The sequence below is a fragment of the Lolium rigidum genome, unplaced genomic scaffold (genome assembly GCF_022539505.1).
Source record: "Lolium rigidum isolate FL_2022 unplaced genomic scaffold, APGP_CSIRO_Lrig_0.1 contig_30022_1, whole genome shotgun sequence".
In the NCBI taxonomy this organism is placed as follows: Eukaryota; Viridiplantae; Streptophyta; class Magnoliopsida; order Poales; family Poaceae; genus Lolium; species Lolium rigidum.
This window is the reverse complement of record NW_025900124.1, coordinates 101,930-121,377: the sequence shown is the minus strand read 5'-3', so window position 1 is coordinate 121,377 and position 19,448 is coordinate 101,930. Positions and strand designations below refer to the sequence as shown.

At 47.5% G+C, this 19,448-nt stretch overlaps 1 non-coding gene across 1 annotated transcript; it reads right to left on the bottom strand.

Annotated features, from left to right (window-relative positions):
* Nucleotides 1-692: 692 nt before the first annotated feature.
* Nucleotides 693-764, bottom strand: TRNAM-CAU. Its single transcript has one exon. It is a non-coding gene; the product is annotated as a tRNA-Met (tRNA).
* Between the last annotated feature and the right edge of the window lie 18,684 nt (nt 765-19,448).

The following is a 19,448-nucleotide window of genomic DNA, read 5'->3' as shown; positions in this document are numbered from 1 at the left end:
GAAAAAACGCCGGCGCTTCTTAGAACACGCCGGTGTGAGCTCATTTTCGATGCCGGCCTTCGAAATATGCTACTAGGGTCGTCGGTGGAGATGCTCTTACGCCCGCGCTTTTCACTTGAAGCGGCAGCGGCAGGCAGCGAGTCTTCTCTCGCCTGGATCGGCTTATCTCTTGTGTCCCCTGGACTGCCCGCTGCTGCAGAGGTGACGTCTGCGCCGCTCTCTGCTTTTATCATGTCTGCCTCAGCAAACGGGAAAACACCGTGGAGGGACGAGAAGGAAGAACGACTGTTTGGGAACTTGGGCGGCCGACCTTCGCGAACGCCGGCTGCGCGCGTCGAGAGCCCGGCCGGCCGAGCACCGCCGACGGGATGGTTTTGCTCGCTCCGGCCATGCATCAAGGTTCGTTTTATACACGCGCGCTGTCTGCATGAGTTGAATACTAGCTAGCCTAGCTTATAGTACATACGTATATACCTAGTACAGACCTTTACGCTGATCATCGGCGATCAGATTGGAGTAAACAGAGTCATGAGTCATGTAGACTGTAGAGCATGTGTATGTATGCCGGCCGGCAGCGTAAAGGTTTGCACTCGCATGCGATTGTTTCTCTTTGTACGTGGTACTGAAGATGTTGTATATCCAGATAGAACAGGGCAAAACAAGAAAAAAGGAAAATACCCGAGAAAAAATTATATCAGAGCCAGGTTTCGATCCTGGGACCTGTGGGTTATGGGCCCACCACGCTTCCGCTGCGCCACTCTGATTTCTGGTGTTGAAGTACAGTTAGTAATCTACATATCCAAAGGGTGTGTACATCAAAGTCACCCGTATCTAGGGTTGAAAACGAAAGGGAAACTTTCCGTCCGTTTTTGAAGAAAAAGGAAATGGAGGGCCAAATACGGAAAAGGAAGTGGCATTTTGAGAAAACGAAACGGAAACAGCAAAAGCATAAATGGAAACGGAAAAGAAAACGAGGGAGCCCTTTCCGACGGAAACGGAAACGGCAGAGGAAATTCCGGAAAAATAAATACGGAAAGTTTCCGGAAATATAACCTAGAAAGGCTCGTGCATTTAGCAGACCTACATTTACACATGAAATCAGGTTTGGCCACATACCAAGTCCACTAAGTACTCTAACCCTGATCACTCTGTATAATTTCCTGTGCATGCAACTGTTAAACTATGTGAGTTATTTTATGAATTGCCGCTTGTCGAAGTTAAGTGTTATATCTTATTTTATTGTCTTTTTTATGTCTGTCTTTTGGTCTAGAAACCAAGGTATCATGCCGCATTGTGTTTCCAGGCAAATATTCGTTTTCGTAACGTATCCGCTGCGTATCCGTTCCGTATTCATATCCGATGATTTCCGTTTTCATATTCGTTTCCGGGGATTCCGATTCCATTTTCGATTCCAACAAGATAGAGGGAAACAAAAACGATAAAGCATGTTTCCGTCCGTTTCCGTTCCGTTTTCAACCCTACCCGTATCTCACAGTCATCGCCCCTAGGTGGAGAAGAAGTGCGCTAGCTAAAGAATGGAGCCCTGGCATGTGACGTGTCCCATGGAAGAACGATAGGAATAGGACCATCTCATCCCGCGATTAGACGATCAGCTCCCAAATTAGGGTCCGATCTTCTTTCTTGTTGCCACTACCAACTAAAAGGTTTAGGCAAAATTTTCTTAGAGCATCTCCAGTCGCGTCCCCCAAACCGTCCCCCAAAGGGATTTGGGGCGCGCCGGACAAAAAAACCGTTCCAGCCGCGTCCCACAAAGCCCATTTTTGTCCGACGCGGCCCGATACGGTGTCCGGCGCCCCGAGCCCGTCCCCGTCCCACAGGGGACGCTCCGGGGACGCCGGACACAACGAAAAGCGAGGCGGGCTCCCACATGTCGGCGACTATTTGCATAAACCGTTGGTTCGCGCCTCTTTTCTCGTCGCTCCTTCCTTCCCGCGCCTCCCACCCCACCGCCGCCGCTGGATTTCCCGGCCGTTTGGGCGTCCGATCCGTGCTGCGAGTCGGCACCGTTGTCGCGGCCGGGGCTCCCGCCGGTCGTGCCGCCGCCGCCGCGTCGCCGGCGCCTCCCGTAACGCGCCGTCAAATCCGCCCCACCTCCGCGCACGTGAAGGTGCTCAACGACTTGCCGGGTAGGCGCGATTGGTCGCCGTTTGTTGCGTCGTCCGCCTCGGCGCAATTTTAACCATTGATTTTGCTTTAGCCATGGACAGCGACGATGAGATGGTTGCCCCGCTCGCTGGAGGACGAGCAAGCGTTCGACGACGACCTGCGGGAGCATTTGCCGATCATCGCGTCCCTCCAGGACATGCTTGACGCCGAGGCGGAGAAGAGGGAGAGGCCGCGCCGCGGAGGATCAAGGCCGGGAAGAAGGAAGTCGAAGCCCCGGCGAGAGGATGGAGGGGCATGCCATGCTGCACAACGACTACTTCGCCGACGGGGCAACACATGCCGACAATTTTCGGCGCCGGTACAGGATGAGCAAGGGCCTGTTCATGAATATCCTCCACGGCGTTCGAGAGTTCGACCCCTACTTCAAGCTCAAGGTCGACGCCGTAGGCGTTCTCGGGTTCTCATCCATTCGGAAGTGCACCGCCGCCATGAGGATGCTTGCATACGGAGCACCTGCCGATACACAGGACGACTACCTTCGCATGAGTGAGTCTACCGCCATTGAGTGCATGTACAAGTTTTGCCGAGCTGTGGTGGGAAAGTTTGGCAAATACTACTTGAGAGGGCCAACCGAGGAAGAGATCGCAAGGATCATGGCACAAAATGCTGCCGAGAGGATTTTCTCGGAATGCTTGGAAGCATCGATTGCATGCACTGGGCATGGAAGAACTGCCCGTTTGCTTGGCAAGGTATATACAAAGGGCGTCATGGATATTGCGGTGTGGTGCTTGAAGCTCGTGGCAGATTATGACCTGTGGATTTGGCATTCTTTCTTTGGCATGGCGGGATCACACAATGCCATCAACGTGTTGCAGCGGTCTCCGGTGTTCAGCAGACTAGTGGAAGGGCATGCTCCACCATGCAACTATGAGATCAATGGTCACCAATATACCAAAGGCTATTATCTAGCCGATGGTATATATCCAAAATGGGCCACTTTTGTCAAAACAATCTCGAATCCATCAGGTCTGAAGAATTCTCACTTTGCTACACGACAGGAGGCTTGCAGGAAGGATGTCGAGCGGGCATTTGGTGTGCTTCAAGCACAATTTGCCATTGTTCGGTACCCTGCTCTAAGCTGGTCTCACGACCAAATGTGGGAGGTGATGCAGGCTTGTGTGATCATGCACAACATGATCATCGAGGATGACCGCAAGAATCATGTTAGGTCACATGTTGGTCCCTATGAGTGTCAAGGCCCTCTCGCGGAGGTTGATCATGAGTTGCCCGCAGATTTTGCTGATTTTCTCGCCATGCACGCAGAGATCCGTGACAGCAATGTGCATGAGCAACTTCAAGCTGATCTCGTTGAGCATTTGTGGAGGATCAAAGGAAATACCGTGGCACCTTGATGTATCATCTAGCCCTTTTTATTATATTTGATTACTTGTTTTATTGTTTGTTGTAATTTAATTTGAAAACAATCCTCGAAAACATTTTTTTCATATGCTACATTTGATATAAATGGTTTATGTGTTAAAAAAATTATTTTAAATGTTTGGGGGCGGCGTTTGGGGGACGCGGCTGGGGAGCGACGTCCCCCAAACGCGGCACGAACAAAACACGTCCCCAAACGCTCAATCCGGCGCGGTTTGGGGGACGGTTTGGGGGACGCGGCTGGAGATGCTCTTAACCAGCTTTTTTTACAAGTTACAAGCACAAAAAGGGCTCCGTTGATTTTTTTTTTTTTTGCATGTCTTTTTCTTTACTGATCCACATGGTTTTGATAACACATGAATAGGAAAACGTAGAATTGGAATGACTTGTCTGCTTCAATCATTTTTTAAAGGTTTCTTCAATCCTACAAGATTAGAAAGCTACATTTTTTTAGATCAACGAGCGTTTGATTGCACAAACAATCAAATAAATTATAAGTTTCAAAAAATATTGTAAAATGATTACCTTTGTACGAATTCCAAATGATTGTAACAATGTGAATCAAACGACCTTTGTAAGAAAGAATCCTAAGGATTGTAATCATCCAAAAGTAATATGGCATTCTTTTTTATCATAGGAACTCTAAATTTTGATCCTTCGAAGAAAAAGGTAGTTCACCATCCCAAAAAAGGCAAAAAAAAAAACAAGGTAAGACACTGGTGGGATCAAAGTTTGGTCAATGGGGTCTCCTCTTCGTTCCCCTTGGAGCATCTCCAGCAGAACGAGATAAAATTAATCCCCAAAAAGTGTTTTTAGGAGAGGAGAGAGAAGGTTATAAGATTTTAGGAACTGTGACCGTAGCAACGGAGAAAACGGGATCCCTAATTTTTCTATGTTGCCCAATTGACTATGAATTTTCAACTCAAAGTTACCTACGAATTAAGAACAGGCCATATATAACTAAAACATCTGCATACAAATCCATACCGAAGTCTCATAGTTCATATAAATCTATAGCAAAGTTCATAGTGCATGCAAATTCATAGCAAAGTCCATAGTGCACACAACATAGCATAGATCATAATTAAAACAAACCAATAGCGTAGATCGGGATCGGATCACACTCCGCTCCTTCTCGATTCGGGAGCTCATGCCTTTAAAGGAAATGAGTTTCACTTTTCCTTCGAATTGGCTTGGTTAAAAAATGAGGGTTTTGTTGAGATGGTTACCAAAGAGTGGGCTTTTGTCTCCTCGGGACCTAATCCCATTGTGGTTTGGCAAAAGAAGATCCGGCACCTTAGACAGGTTTTAAGGGGTTGGGCAAAAAATTTAAGTGGCGCCTACAAAATAGAAAAGGAACACCTTCTTAGTATTATTGAGACTCTCGACCTTAAGGCTGAAACTACGCCTTTAGATGAGGATGAGCGAAAAGCTATGCGTACTGCCCAGAATGCTGTCGCAAAATTACGGCGAGATGAGGAGTCCAAATGGGCTCAACGGGCTAAGGTCAAGCATATTCAGGAGGGGGGTGACAACACAAAATATTTCCACCTTATTGCAAATGGAAAACATAGGCGAAAAAAGATCTTCCAACTAGAACAGGAAGAAGGGACTATAATAGGCCAAGATAATTTAAAACACTACATCTCGGAGTACTATAAATCTCTATTCGGGCCTCCTGATATGAATACTTGTGTTATGGATGAGTCTTTCACACAAGACATTCCTCAGATTTCGGCAGAGGAGAATGCCATTTTAGTAGCAAATTTTACAGAAGATGAAGTTTTTGAGGCCATCTCTCAAATGGAAAAAAACAAGGCTCCCGGTCCTGATGGATTTCCAGCTGAGTTCTATCAGCGATTCTGGAATGTCATAAAAAATGATTTAATGGCTATGTTCGTCAGTTTTCAAAAAGGTGAGTTGCCTTTATTTCATCTAAATTTTGGGACTATTATTTTATTGCCTAAAAAGGAAAATGCTACCCAAATTCAACAATACCGTCCAATTTGTCTCCTTAATGTTAGCTTTAAAGTGTTCACGAAAGTTGGGACAAATCGTGCAACTGGCATTGCGGAGAGAGTTGTTCAGCCAACACAAACCGCGTTCATGCCAGGAAGACATATATTAGAGGGTGTAGTGATTCTCCATGAGACCATTCATGAACTTCATAGGAAGAAATTGGATGGTGTTCTTTTTAAGATAGACTTCGAAAAGGCTTACGATAAAGTGAATTGGAATTTTTTGCAACAAACAATGCGCATGAAAGGCTTTGATCCGACTTGGTGTGATTGGGTCCAGAGATATATTGAGAAGGGGAGTGTAGGTATTAGGGTAAATGACGACATAGGCCATTATTTCCAGACCAAAAAAGGGCTTTGCCAGGGTGATCCGCTTTCTCCTATTCTTTTTAACATTGTTGCGGATATGTTAGCCATAATGATTGAACGAGCAAAAAATGATGGTCAAGTTGGTGGCCTTATTCCACATTTAGTTGATGGAGGGATATCTATATTGCAGTATGCTGATGACACCATTCTTTTCATGGAGCATGATTTAGATAAAGCACTTAACATGAAGTTGGTCTTGTGCATTTTTGAACAGCTTGTCCGGGCTCAAAATAAATTTTCATAAGAGTGAAATTTTTGTTTCGGGAAGGCTAAAGAGATGGAGGATGATTATAAAATTCTCTTTGGCTGTGATTCAGGAGCACCGCCGTTTAGGTACCTTGGGATTCCAATCCATTTTCGAAAGCTGAAAAATGGAGAGTGGAAACCAATTGAAGATAGGTTTGAGAAAAAGCTTAGTAGCTGGATTGGCAAGATGCTATCCTATGGTGACCGTTTAATTCTCATAAATTCCATACTCACGAGTTTGCCAATGTTTATGTTATCATTCTTAGAAATTCCAGTGGGGGTTAGAAAAAGATTAGATTTTTTCGGATCCCGTTTTTTCTGGCAAAGTGATGGTCATAAAAAGAAGTATAGACTCACGAAATGGGACATCATTTGCAGACCGAAGGATCAAGGTGGTCTAGGAATTGAGGTGTTGGAATTAAAGAATAAGAGTTTACTTAGCAAATGGTTGTTTAAACTTATGAATGAACAAGGGGTGTGGCAAGAACTCCTACAAAATAAGTATTTAAAATCAAAAACCTTATCCCAGGTTTCAGCAAAACCGACGGACTCTCCATTTTGGAAAGGATTGATGAATGTCAAAGATGATTTTTTTATGAGAGGATCGATGGAGATAGGAAATGGACATATTACTCGTTTTTGGGAAGATTCTTGGCTGGGAGATAGGCCGCTTTGTGATCAATACCCATCATTATATCGTATAGTTAATCATACTAACTTGACAAGTGGCTCATGTTATGGCCTCAACTCCGTTAAATATTGGGTTTAGGAGGTCTTTATCGGGGATCAATGGGATAGATGGGCTCATCTAGTTATGAGACTTATGAGTATCCAGTTAGTGCGATAGAGATGATAAATTTCGATGGAAACTCACTTCATCCGGCGCTTTTACCTGTCAAGTCTATGTACCTTGATTTACTTGATGGTCATACTCGTTTTCTTAAAGAAATATATTTGGAAGATTAAGGTTCCACTTAAAATCAGAATTTTTATGTGGTTCCTTCACAAGAAGGTAATTCTTACTAAGGATAATCTGAAAAAAAGAAATTGGCAGGGTTGCTCTAAATGTTGTTTTTGTGATCAAGATGAGACAATACAACATCTTTTCTTTTCATGTCCTTTTATTAAAATGGTATGGCGTATTGTTTACATGACTTTTAATATTCCTCCACCAACCAATGTCACGAATACGTTTGGTAATTGGCTAAATGGAGTTCCAAAGAAAGATAAGGAACATATTAGAGTTGGGGTGTGCGCCTTATTCTGGGCTATATGGACGGTCCGCAATGATTTTATCTTTAACAGAAAGAATTTTCCATCTTTTATGCAGGTTATTCCCTTGGCTACCCACTGGATCCATACGTGGTCCTATCTACAGCCGGAGGATGTGCGCAACGACATGGATATTGGGTGCAACCGTTTGGCAATGGTAGCACAGGATATATACAACCAGTGCGGCTGGCGTTCTGAGAGGCGACTCACATGAAGATCTTGTGGCGCCTTGTGCTTTCATTCTTTTTCTTTTGGCTAGTTTTTATGGAAACCTTGAGTGACCCGTGATGTGTAAAACTTTTGTGCATGTCCGTACTTTCATAATGCAATAAAAAGCTGTATGCATCGATTGATGCAGAGGCTGGGGCTTTTTCCCCATTTCGAAAAAAAAATAGCGTAGATCATAGTGATCTAGCTTCTCCACTTGATCTAATCGAGCCGACATTCAAACGCTAAGCAAAATGTGCCACCTATTCATGATTGATGGTAGTGTTTGCTACCTTCCTTCCGTGATTCAAGGAGGATTTAATCATTCCATGCAAAGTACAACGCATTGTCTCATCCTCCACCCATTTGATTTCTCTTTTCTTCCACTTCAAATTTCAAATTATATTTGATGTGAACATTGTTGATTAATCATGTTGCTAGTAGAGGAGTAGTAGCAATTTACTTAGACACAAATAAAGCACCGTCCATGTGTGCTAGTAGTAGAAGTATTTGAACACTTGACTAAGTAGGAGCTAACAAACATATCGGCACAAATCCTTCTACCTTTCACAAAGAGGCAAAACTTAGCTTGTTGGTATTGTGTCAAACAACATGGGTGTGTCATTGGGATGAGTAGGGAAGGACGTTGTCGCCGCTGGATTGACCCGCAGGGATGCGAAGGATGTCGGTGTGGGTGTTGCCGAACTGTTGCTCGCATGGTCGGGGGTAGGGGGGTGGGGGGGGGGGTGAGGTGGCAATGGCGCCAACGGTTGGCGGCTAAGGCGAGAGGGAACGGTGCTCGGGAAAGTTTCAAACGTGCCAGTTGCATCCCCCGCGCGCTGGCTTTTTAGCTGTTCAGGGTGACTAAATATGGACTATATCAAGGGAGGCAGAGGTCTTTTTTCTCCCTCCCAATAAAATATTGGGATTCATAACCGTTTTCCAACTGTGCTCGAGTATGTATTATTTTTGCTGTTTTTGACGGTGGTCGCAGTTTTCTGAAATTGAGTCACTTTGGTTCTTATGTTAGCTTAAAAGCCTTGTTTACTTATAACTGTATTCAAAGTGTATTTCAGATAGTGAAGGTGTTTATCCGGGATCCCGATAACGCAGTAAGCTACTCTATCGTTGGTAAAAGCAAGTGATAAGTTTTTACAAACGAGTAAAGACCAGTTAAATTAAATTAAAGTACCTTCACGCTTTTTTTTGCGAAAAAAAGTACAATGACGTTTTATTCAGGCTTAATAACTCATGTTGATTGAAAAGCATGCATGGGTAAAGCAATCAATAAGCAGCTTAGCTAGATTGCTAAGTGACATAAGCAAACTGCAACTGCAATTCGATGTTGAGTTTTGCAATGACGATATACCGAAACGTGTACTATCTTCTTTTTTGTGCGCAGAGACGCCGAACGTGCTGGGTTGCTTTTCGGGCTGGTCCAGATGGCGCTCCACCTGGTGCGCAGATGCCGAACCCAAAGAAGAACGGCGCCGTGTCGGAGCTCGGAGTCGGAGGTGCTCCAGGTGCCCAGGTGCAGGAGACGGGGCACGTAGTTGTCACGGCGGCGGTCGACGCTGACGGCAAGGTCCGTGCACGGCAGGGACGACCACGAGACAGGCGACAGAGCGTGGCTGTCGATACCGCTGCCACCGCCCCAAGAGCACCTGGTACTGCCGGCACCGCTGCCGCCCATGAGGATGGCCGTGGAGGTGGTTTGATGCGGCGCTCGTTTGGTAGCTGGACATCCTTTGGCTCGCATGTTTCCGTAGTTTTTAGACTGTTTAGTTTTCTAGGCTCTTTCACGTTGCCGCACCGCACGGTTCTTAAAGCACCTGAATTTCCAGTTTAACATGCCCTGCGAGGAGACGAAAATCGACAACGCCGTTCGCGTGGACGCTCCGCATCGGGATGGCGGGAGAAGGCGAAATCCGAGCGGTGTTGCGGCACAAAGGTAGAGGTAACCTCCCTCTTCGGTTACCCTCTCCATTAGCCCCCTCCTAAAATTTTCCTTTCCCTAATTTTCGCACCAGTGACGACTGCGGCGATCCAGATCTGGCCGTGCACATCTCCCTTCGGTCTCCGGTGCCGGACCAGGGTCGTTGTTTCCAGCCGCGGCGAAGCCTGCGCACATCTTCTCGGACTTCCGGCCATCTCCATCGTCTGCCATGAAGGAGGTAAGGGGAAACTCCTCTACTCCACTCTAGTGTTAGATTCATGTTGGTAGAACTAGTTGGGTCTGATAAGACCGTTCGTAATGCATAGATCTTTTTTGAGTAGACCGACCAGCTTCAGCTTGTGCATCACGCCGCAGTACTCATCATTTACATACAAGCCTGGATCCTGATGGTGCACAAGAGAGCAGTTAGGCATGTTGTTTTTCCTCCTGTCAGTTACGGTCGTATGTTACAACGAAATCAGGAGAAGATGGCAACATAAACTACATCTACAAGTGGAACGATGTAGAGTCTATCCAGATGCTTCGGATGAGAAGAGCCCCTTTCTATGCACTTGTGAAAACGTTCAGGTCTAGAGGATTGTTGGTTGATAGCATCAACACCTCTGTCGAAGAACAAGTCGCAATGTTTCTTCATGTCGTTGGTCATAACCAGAGGTTCAATCATTCATAGCACATTCGGGCGATCCATAGAGACTATCTTTCGATTCTTCCAGCAGGTGTTGTACGCAATTTGGGAGCTCGGAGGTGAAATGATCAAGCCAACATCAACGAACACACCACCCAAGATCAAGAACACCGATAGGTAGTTCCCGTAATTCAGGATGAGTACAAAATCATGTTCGTTCTACTTATCAGATGTGTGGTACTATCACAAACATGACTATGTGCTAATTGTTTGACACGATTGCGTTGAGGCTATTGATGGTACTCATGTGAATGCAAAGGTATCGAGATCAATGTCTGCAGCATTCCGTGGGAGGAAACACTACACGAGTCAGAACATGCTAGCAGCTATCGATTTCGATATGAGGTTCACATATGTGCTTGCTGGGCGAGAGGGTTGAGCTCATGATGCGAGAATCCTAGCCGACAACTTGTCAAGGCCTGATGGGTTGCAAATCCCTGAGGGTAAGTTTTACCTTGAAGATGCTGGATAGACATGCCGACATGGTATTCTACCTCCCTTCAGGAAAACATGGTACCACCTTAATTATTTCACTCCCAGGAACCAACCTCGAAATGCGAAAGAGTTGTTCAATCTGAGACAGTCAAGCCTTAGAGTCACCATTGAGAGGACCTTTGTTGCATTAAAAAAAACAGGTTCAAGGTTCTTGACCAGAAACCGTTCCACACTTTTAACACTCAAATAAAGTTGGTCATTGCTTGTTGTATTCTTCACAACTAGATCCTAGGTTGGGTGAGGATGACTTCTTCCAAGAGAAAGTCACTTTTGATGAAGTTAAGACCAGCCATGGCGTGGAGGCAGGCGACAATGAAGCATGTAAGGAGAAGAGGCAAGAGTGCGCAGACGCAATGTGGGAAGTCTGAGTCAACACCACCATTTGATAAGGAGGAGACGGAGGAGGAGGAGGAGAAGGAGAAGGGAGGAGGAGGAGGAGGAGGAGGAGGAGGAGGAGGAGGAGGAGGAGGAGGAGGAGGAGGAGGAGGAGGAGATTTCTGTGTCATGTGAGGTGATAGTATGGTAAGGATGCCAGTTGTACAGAAGATGTGACCTTAGGCATGCCTGGATGGTACCAAACAGGCGTAATCTCATTTCCATTAAGATTTGAGTTGGCTGCATACAAACAAACAAAAAAGCCTTTTTAGCCCAACCATGCAGCCCGACCTACCAAATAACAGGTCAATTTTGGCTCGTGGCTCGTCCAAACACGCAGGTGCCCTTGCACCACTGCGCCAGTGAGTCACGAAACAGGCTCAGGCTACCAAACGCGCCCATGGTCTTCTACCTATGGATCGCCCATTTATGTAATCTCAGTTCAAAAATAAATGACTTAACTTATAGAGTACTCTAACTTATAATACATGGATCAATTTCTTTTCTGCGTACTGTTTGCACTCTCCAATCCTCCAACAACTGTCGTAAGTGTTGCGGTCAGAAACCCACCGGCGGGCAGCGACTGGCAACACCGTAGAGCCGGGAACAACTAGGGCTGCGGCTGGCCCCAGTCCCTCAGAGCGACGGCCCGCAAAGCCTTCTGGTCACACGTCCGATGCTGTCGCAAGGGCGTGCCACCCGACCTATACCTGGTCGGGAAGGTGTTGGATGATGCCTCGCTTAGTTTCCTGCATGGCATACACGTAAACGTTAAATACGAGCCTCGATCGGCTCTCAGGTTATCTCGTGAATCGGCTCAAAAGAGCCGATCCACCCATGATTCATACGAGGTGTACGAATATATGGTGGTCCCGCTTGATCAAGATAAAGCTAAAGCGATCTACGACGATTTAGGGTTTTCACCGCATAATCGGATCATCCTACTCACGATTGGGCCTCGCGCTCGCGTACGGTGATCGTAAGCCGATCCTAGACAGGGCCTAAAAACCAACACGAGGTTGATCCCCGGAACATCCCTGTCTAGGGCTAGCAAACTCCACCCTACACGCCGCCGGATCCTCCAACCCTTTGTAAGGCCTAACTATTGCGGATATTAAACTAATCCTTGAAGAACAAGGAGCAACCGTAACGGATCGGATCTACTAAACAATGATCAAGCGGGTGCCGCCCCTACACCTAAGATAGGTGTAAGGGCGGCTAGATGTATAAGGGTTGCACTACGACAGCATATGATACGAAGAACAATGCTAACCCTAACACATCTAAGATAACTACGTTGCTCGCCATCAAAAAGGCTTCAGCACGAGCAACGCATGAACAACGTAATAAGTTTGTGCTGCCTAGATCGCAAGATGCGATCTGGGCAGCATGGTGCTTACCAGGAGAAACCCTCGAGACGAAGGAGTTGGCGATGCGCCGAGATTTGTTTGTGTTGAACGTTGGTTGTTGTTTATTCCATAAACCCTAGATACATATTTATAGTCCGGGGGACTTTCTAACTCAGGCGTGCACCTAACCGTGCACGGGTAAAACTCCAACTTCTAAACGACACGTATCCTACTATGATACAGATACATGGGCAAACTAGCCCAAAATTTGCATGTAAGGCCGATTCACGTATTTCTTCTATATATATATATATTCTTCAAGTCCATCTTGATCGCGGCCCACCTCTGACTCGGTCAAATTCTCGGTGATAACACATGCTCCCCTGGTTTTGGAAATGACATTTCCAAAATCATTACGCTTTTCTTTTGTCGGGTCATGTCGTGGCGAGCAGCAGCTGCCGCAGAATCTTCCATCATTTCGCCTCGCCTCCTGGGCTTCTCTGCACGAATTGATAATTTCGGCATAACGTCGTCGAGAACCGTCATGGCATTAAATCTCCACTACACTCCATTTATTTATCTGTGCCAAACGGTTCACCACTCCATCCCCTTGCTCTGTTCTGTCCACCAGCGCCAAAAAACCCCTGTAGCAATGTCTTCCTCTTCCTCTTCCCCTCGTGCCTCCCCTCCAATCGTCGCCGAAGAACAAGAAAGAGGACGACCTCCACTCCGGGCGAACCCCATCTCCTCTGACAAGGAGAAGAAAGAAGGAGAAGTAGAGAAGACCAAGGCCTCCTTCGCCAGGCTCCCGCCGAAGAAACGCTCCCGCATGTGGGCGGACAGCGAGGACGACGATGACGACGAGGAAGGAGAAGAGGAGGAGGAGGAAGATGATTCCTCCTCTTCCGCTGGGTACCCGCCGACGAAGCGCTTCCGCACTTGGGCGGACAGCGAGGATGATGATGATGACGAGGAGGAGGAAGCTCCAGCCGACGGCTGGGGCAGCAGCGGCGAGGAATTCTCCGGCAGTAGCGCCGATGGCGACGCCGACGACGATGCTAGCGAGGAGTAGTTATGTAGGATTAGTAGTCCCTTGAGCAATCGGCTCTTCTTTTGTTCTTCCTTTCTTCTTTGAGCAGTCGGCTCTTCATTGTAAGAAATCCCAATATTAATGAAGAATTTCCCTTAACTTGATTTCGCCGATTTCTTTTCATACTGATTTGGCCGATTGCTAATTTGATCACCGCTCAATAAGCCGATGGCAACACATCGGTAACCTGCGAACCTTGCTCAAATTCAGATCCCTAAACTTCCAACCGAACAGGTCCAATCCGCAGTCACTGAGCGTAATGTTGGATTCAACGGTAAAAAAACCCCTGAAATAAATGCCTGGCCTCATCATTAACCTCAGGTTTCCAGACATTTTCCTGCCAGACCCTTCTCTTCCAAATCCCCTTCGCTTTCAGGGGCTCTCTGAGACCATTGCTAACTCAAGCTGAGATGTAAAACCAACCGATTTCAAAAAATCGGCTCCTTATAGCAAAGGGTCCTTCAGGGCAAGCTGCCCCCGCAGCCTCGACCAAGGCGGGAAAGGTAGTGAGTCAGCCCAATGTGCCGCCATTGGCCTCAAATCATAACGCGAGCCAGCCGATTTCAACAAAATCGGCTTCCCGGAGCAGCAGAACCTTCAGGGTGAGCTGCCCCCGAGCTTCTTCAGTCCACTTCTTCGTCTTTGCGAGTCGGATCGGCTCCTTTCCTTCGGTGGATCCGATGCAACCCTCCCTTAACCTGATCTCGCACATCCATGCTGCTCTTGGCATTGGTCGTGGTCATGATCCCTCAAACTTGCCCCCGCTGATACCGCGGACTCGAATACTCGCAAAAAGAATCGGGGGTTCTTGAAGAGAGGATCTGAACCATTAAACCACTCCATTGAGGAGTTCTTCCATTAGAGTCTCTCTTCGTGGCCCACTTCCTGCTCCATTGACCCTCTGATTATAACAGTTATACCTCTTGAGTCGATGGCCATGCATCGGCTTTATATCCTTAAGTCGATGTCTGCTGCATCGGCTGTGCTTAAAAAATTTTGAATTTTTTACGGCCGATTTATGTATCGGCCCCCATACTTCAATACCCATCATCAAAGAATATCTTGGGCTGCTGGGAATGTGAAAGATACTCCTACTACATATCCTCGTGTTTTATCCACCTGGGTGCCCCCCGAGCCGATTCTTTCAAGGGACTTGATGGTACCGGCTCTTCAGGTATTCCCTGTTGAATCGAATGTTGAACCCAGGTAGAACGTATAGTGAGGATAATTTTGGCCGATTGCTGGAATCGGCCTCCACGTTGCTTGCTCGATGAAGGTTTTGTAATGTTCCTCCATAAATTTTTGGGGCCGATCACAAGGATCAGCCTCGCCACGTTTGCTCATTGATTTGCTCCAGCCTACATGGTTAGGCCAGTGGATACGACCAGCCTAACTTCATCCTCTGTCATGTCGATGCGCTCGCCGTCGTCCACCTTGAGTGCATCGTTTAATCCTCGAGCAGTAAACTCCGTTGGGAGGATGAGCACCATGTTTGTGCCAGCCGATGTATCATCATCGGCTCTCCTTTTCTTGGGGCGCCACTCTTTTCTTTGTGGCCGACCTTCTTCGTCCAGGGTTCGCTGAATTTTGGCGGCCAGATCAGGCCGTGCCTTCCTCAACGTGTGCAGGTATAATCTTTCGGCCTTCTTCCAACCCACGCAGACGCTGAACCCTTCGCTTCGGGAACGGCCGAGCCCATCGTGGCACCATCTTGGCCGATGATACTTGTCTTCTTCATCATCGTCCTCTAGTTCCTCGAGATCTTCCACCCGAGCGGACTCAAGCATGCTTGTTCCGAGGCGGGAGAGGCCCTAGACGCTTGAACACGGATACGTTAGCCGCATCCTTCTTCCTTTGTTTACATTCTGGGCAATTGCCGATTGTAGGCAATCGGCTCATTCCCGAATCCCGAGCAGTGTCTGAAGAAGGGGCAGTCCCAGTGCCTATCCACGTCGTCTTGCTCCCTCGACTTTTCCTTGGCGTGGTGCTCGTATCGCTCCTCGTCGTGATCATGCCGACGACGTCTCCTGTCGTCCCTAGCCAGACGATCCCTTTCATCATCGTCGTTGTACCGTCGGCGTTGGTCATACTGACTCACATACTTGTTGAGGAGGTGATCAGAGAGAGGTCGTTGATATCTTATGTTCTTCACTTCTCCCTCTGTGACGTAGCGCTTGCCGTCGTGGCGGAGCCGATCGCGCGGAGCGGCTTCCTCTGTGTCTTTGCTATGAGAGCAGCTGCCCTCATCTCCATCCTTACCAGAGTGGTGCCCAGGTCCCACCATGTTGATGTTGAACAAGTGTCCTGGCTGGCACCTCCCAGGGTACATATCTTCCGCCATGTCGACGGCGTATGCCGGTGAACTCGGCACTTCCGGTGCTGCCAATGCGCATGGCAACGGTGGACGGGACTGGAGCGGCACCTCTCCTTGATGGGTCCCGAGAGCTAGTCCTGACAGAGGGTACTGATGGCTCATGATTTCCTGGATCACGCGCAGAGCGACACGCTCCAAAGTGTTCACCAGGCTCTCAGAATGGCGGTGCAGCGCATGAGCCACCATGAAGTTGACCTCCCGACGCAGCGACCTGGTGCGTTCTTCTGACGGGGCGGACAGGTCCACTCCATCGAGTGCGCCTTCAGGTGAGAAACCCTTCCATCTGATGCCATGGGAGCGGGTTCTGTGGAAAGAGCCGATGAGTTCGGCTTCGAGGACTGCCTTGATCTCGTCCTGCTTCTTCTTGAGCTCGTCGGCCGATCCTCGTACTTGACCGGAGTGCTTTCCGCCATCTCGGATGTAGATGGCGATGCGGTGGATGTCGAAGATTGTCCCACCGGGCGTGCCGAATGTGTTGCGGTCGAAACCCACCGGCGGGCAGCGACCGGCAACACCGTAGAGCCGGGAACAACTAGGGATGCGGCTGGCCCCGGCCCCTCGTAGCGACGGCCCGCAAAGCCTTCCGGTCACACGTCCGATGCCGCCGCAAGGGCGTGCCACCCGACCTATACCCGGTCGTGAAGGTGTTGGATGATGCCTCGCTTAGTTTCCTGCATGGCATACACGTAAACGTTAAATACGAGCCTCGATCGGCTCTCAGGTTATCCTGTGAATCGGCTCAAAAGAGCCGATCCACCCATGATTCATACGAGGTGTATGAATATATGGTGGTCCTGCTTGATCAAGATAAAGCTAAAGCGATCTACGACGATTTAGGGTTTTCACCGCATAATCGGATCATCCTACTCACGATTGGGCCTCGCGCTCGCGTACGGTGATCGTAAGCCGATCCTAGACAGGGCCTAAAAACCAACACGAGGTTGATCCCCGAACATCCCTGTCTAGGGCTAGCAAACTCCACCCTACACGCCGCCGGATCCTCCAACCCTTTGTAAGGCCTAACTATTGCGGATATTAAACTAATCCTTGAAGAACAAGGAGCAACCGTAACGGATCGGATCTACTAAACAATGATCAAGCGGGTGCCGCCCCTACACCTAAGATAGGTGTAAGGGCGGCTAGATGTATAAGGGTTGCACTACGACAAGCATATGATACGAAGAACAATGCTAACCCTAACACATCTAAGATAACTATGTTGCTCGCCATCAAAAAGGCTTCAGCACGAGCAACGCATGAACAACGTAATAAGCTTGTGCTGCCTAGATCGCAAGATGCGATCTAGGCAACATGGTGCTTACCAGGAGAAACCCTCGAGACGAAGGAGTTGGCGATGCGCCGAGATTTGTTTGTGTTGAACGTTGGTTGTTGTTTATTCCATAAACCCTAGATACATATTTATAGTTCGGGGGACTTTCTAACTCAGGCGTGCACCTAACCGTGCACGGGTAAAACTCCAACTTCTAAACGACACGTATCCTACTATGATACAGATACACGGGCAAACTAGCCCAAAATTTGCATGTAAGGCCGATTCACGTATTTCTTCTATATATATATATATATTCTTCAAGTCCATCTTGATCGCGGCCCACCTCTGACTCGGTCAAATTCTGGTGATAACAGTAAGGGAAGTGAACCGTTAGCCTTCTTGGTTCTCTCTTTTCAATCACAAAATCTTTTTTATTTCGAATGCAGAATGAAGGAATTGCAATCCAACAGTCCTCCATCGATTTGAATGTCATTCCTATAGTCAGCGCATGATCTACCCTATCCCACTCGACCGGTGGTGTAGGTCCTCCTCGCCATGTATGTTTTCGTAAGGAACCAACATGTGAGCATTCTCCTTCTTCTCTTCATCATGTTAGATCAAACTAAGCAGATCGGGTTGGCTCCTTTGGCATTGCCTTTCTGCTCAAGCTGAATTTATCCACAAATTCTAACTTTCTGTTATCCCCAAATTAACCAATTCATCAAAGGAAATGCTAGTTTCTACCTCCCCTCGCGATCCCCCTTGTCGCCGCCATCGGCGGGAGCCGTCGGGCCTTGCCTGGGCGGTGCCGGCGGCGGCGGGGTCGTCTCTACCCGTCGCGGCGCTGGGGGCGTGGGGAGACTCCATTTTCAGGAGTACCCATTTTAGCAGTAGTAAATAAAGCAAACTAAATAAAGTAAATGCAAGTAACTAATTTTTTGTGTTTTCAATATGGAGAACAAGACAGTAAATAAAGTAAAGCTAGCAACTAATTTTTTTTGTGTTTTTGATATAAGAAGCAAACAAAGCAGTAAATAAAGTAAAACAAAGCAAGACAAAAACAAAGTAAAGAGATTGGATGTGGGAGACTCCCCTTGCAGCGTGTCTTGATCTCCCCGGCAATGGCGCCAGAAAAAGATCTTGATGCGTGCAGTTGACACACGTCCGTTGGGAACCCCAAGAGGAAGGTGTGATGCGTACAGTAGCAAGTTTTCCCTCGCAAGAAATCAAGGTTTATCGAACCAAGAGGAGCCAAGAAGCACGTTGAAGGTTGATGGCGGCGGAGTGTAGTGCGGCGCAACACCAGGGATTCCGGCGCCAACGTGGAACCCGCACAACACAATCAAAGTACTTTGCCCCAACGTAGCGTGGGGTTGCCAATCTCACCGGCTTGCCGTAAACAAAGGATTAGATGTATAGTGTGGATGATGATGTTTGTTTGCGAAGAACAAGAAAGAACAATTGCAGTAGACTGTATTTCAGATGTAAAGAATTGGACCGGGGTCCACAGTTCACTAGTGGTGTCTCTCCCATAAGATAAACAGATGTTGGGTGAACAAATTACAGTTGGGCAATTGACAAATAGAAGGCATAACAATGCACATACATATATCATGATGAGTACTATGAGATTTAATCAGGGCATTACGACAAAGTACATAGACCACTATCCAGCATGCATCTATGCCTAAAAAGTCCACCTTCAGGTTATCATCCACAACCTTAGAGGTTGCTGTCACTCCCCCAGATTCAATGGAGGCATGAACCCACTATCGAGCATAAATACTCCCTCTTGGAGTTACAAGTATCAACTTGGCTAGAGTCTCTACTAGCAACGGAGAGCATGCAAGAACATAAACAACATATATGATAGATTGATAATCAACTTGACATAGTATTCAATATTCATCGGATCCCAACAAACACAACATGTAGGATTACAAATAGATGATCTTGATCATGATAGGCAGCTCACAAGATCTAACATGATAGCACAATGAGGAGAAGACAACCATTTAGCTACTCGCTATGGACCCATAGTCCAGGGGTGGACTACTCACACATCGATCCGGAGGCGATCATGGCGATGAAGAGACCTCCGGGAGATGATTCCCCTCTCCAGCAGGGTGCCGGAGGCGATCTCCTGAATCCCCCGAGATGGGATTGGCGGCGGC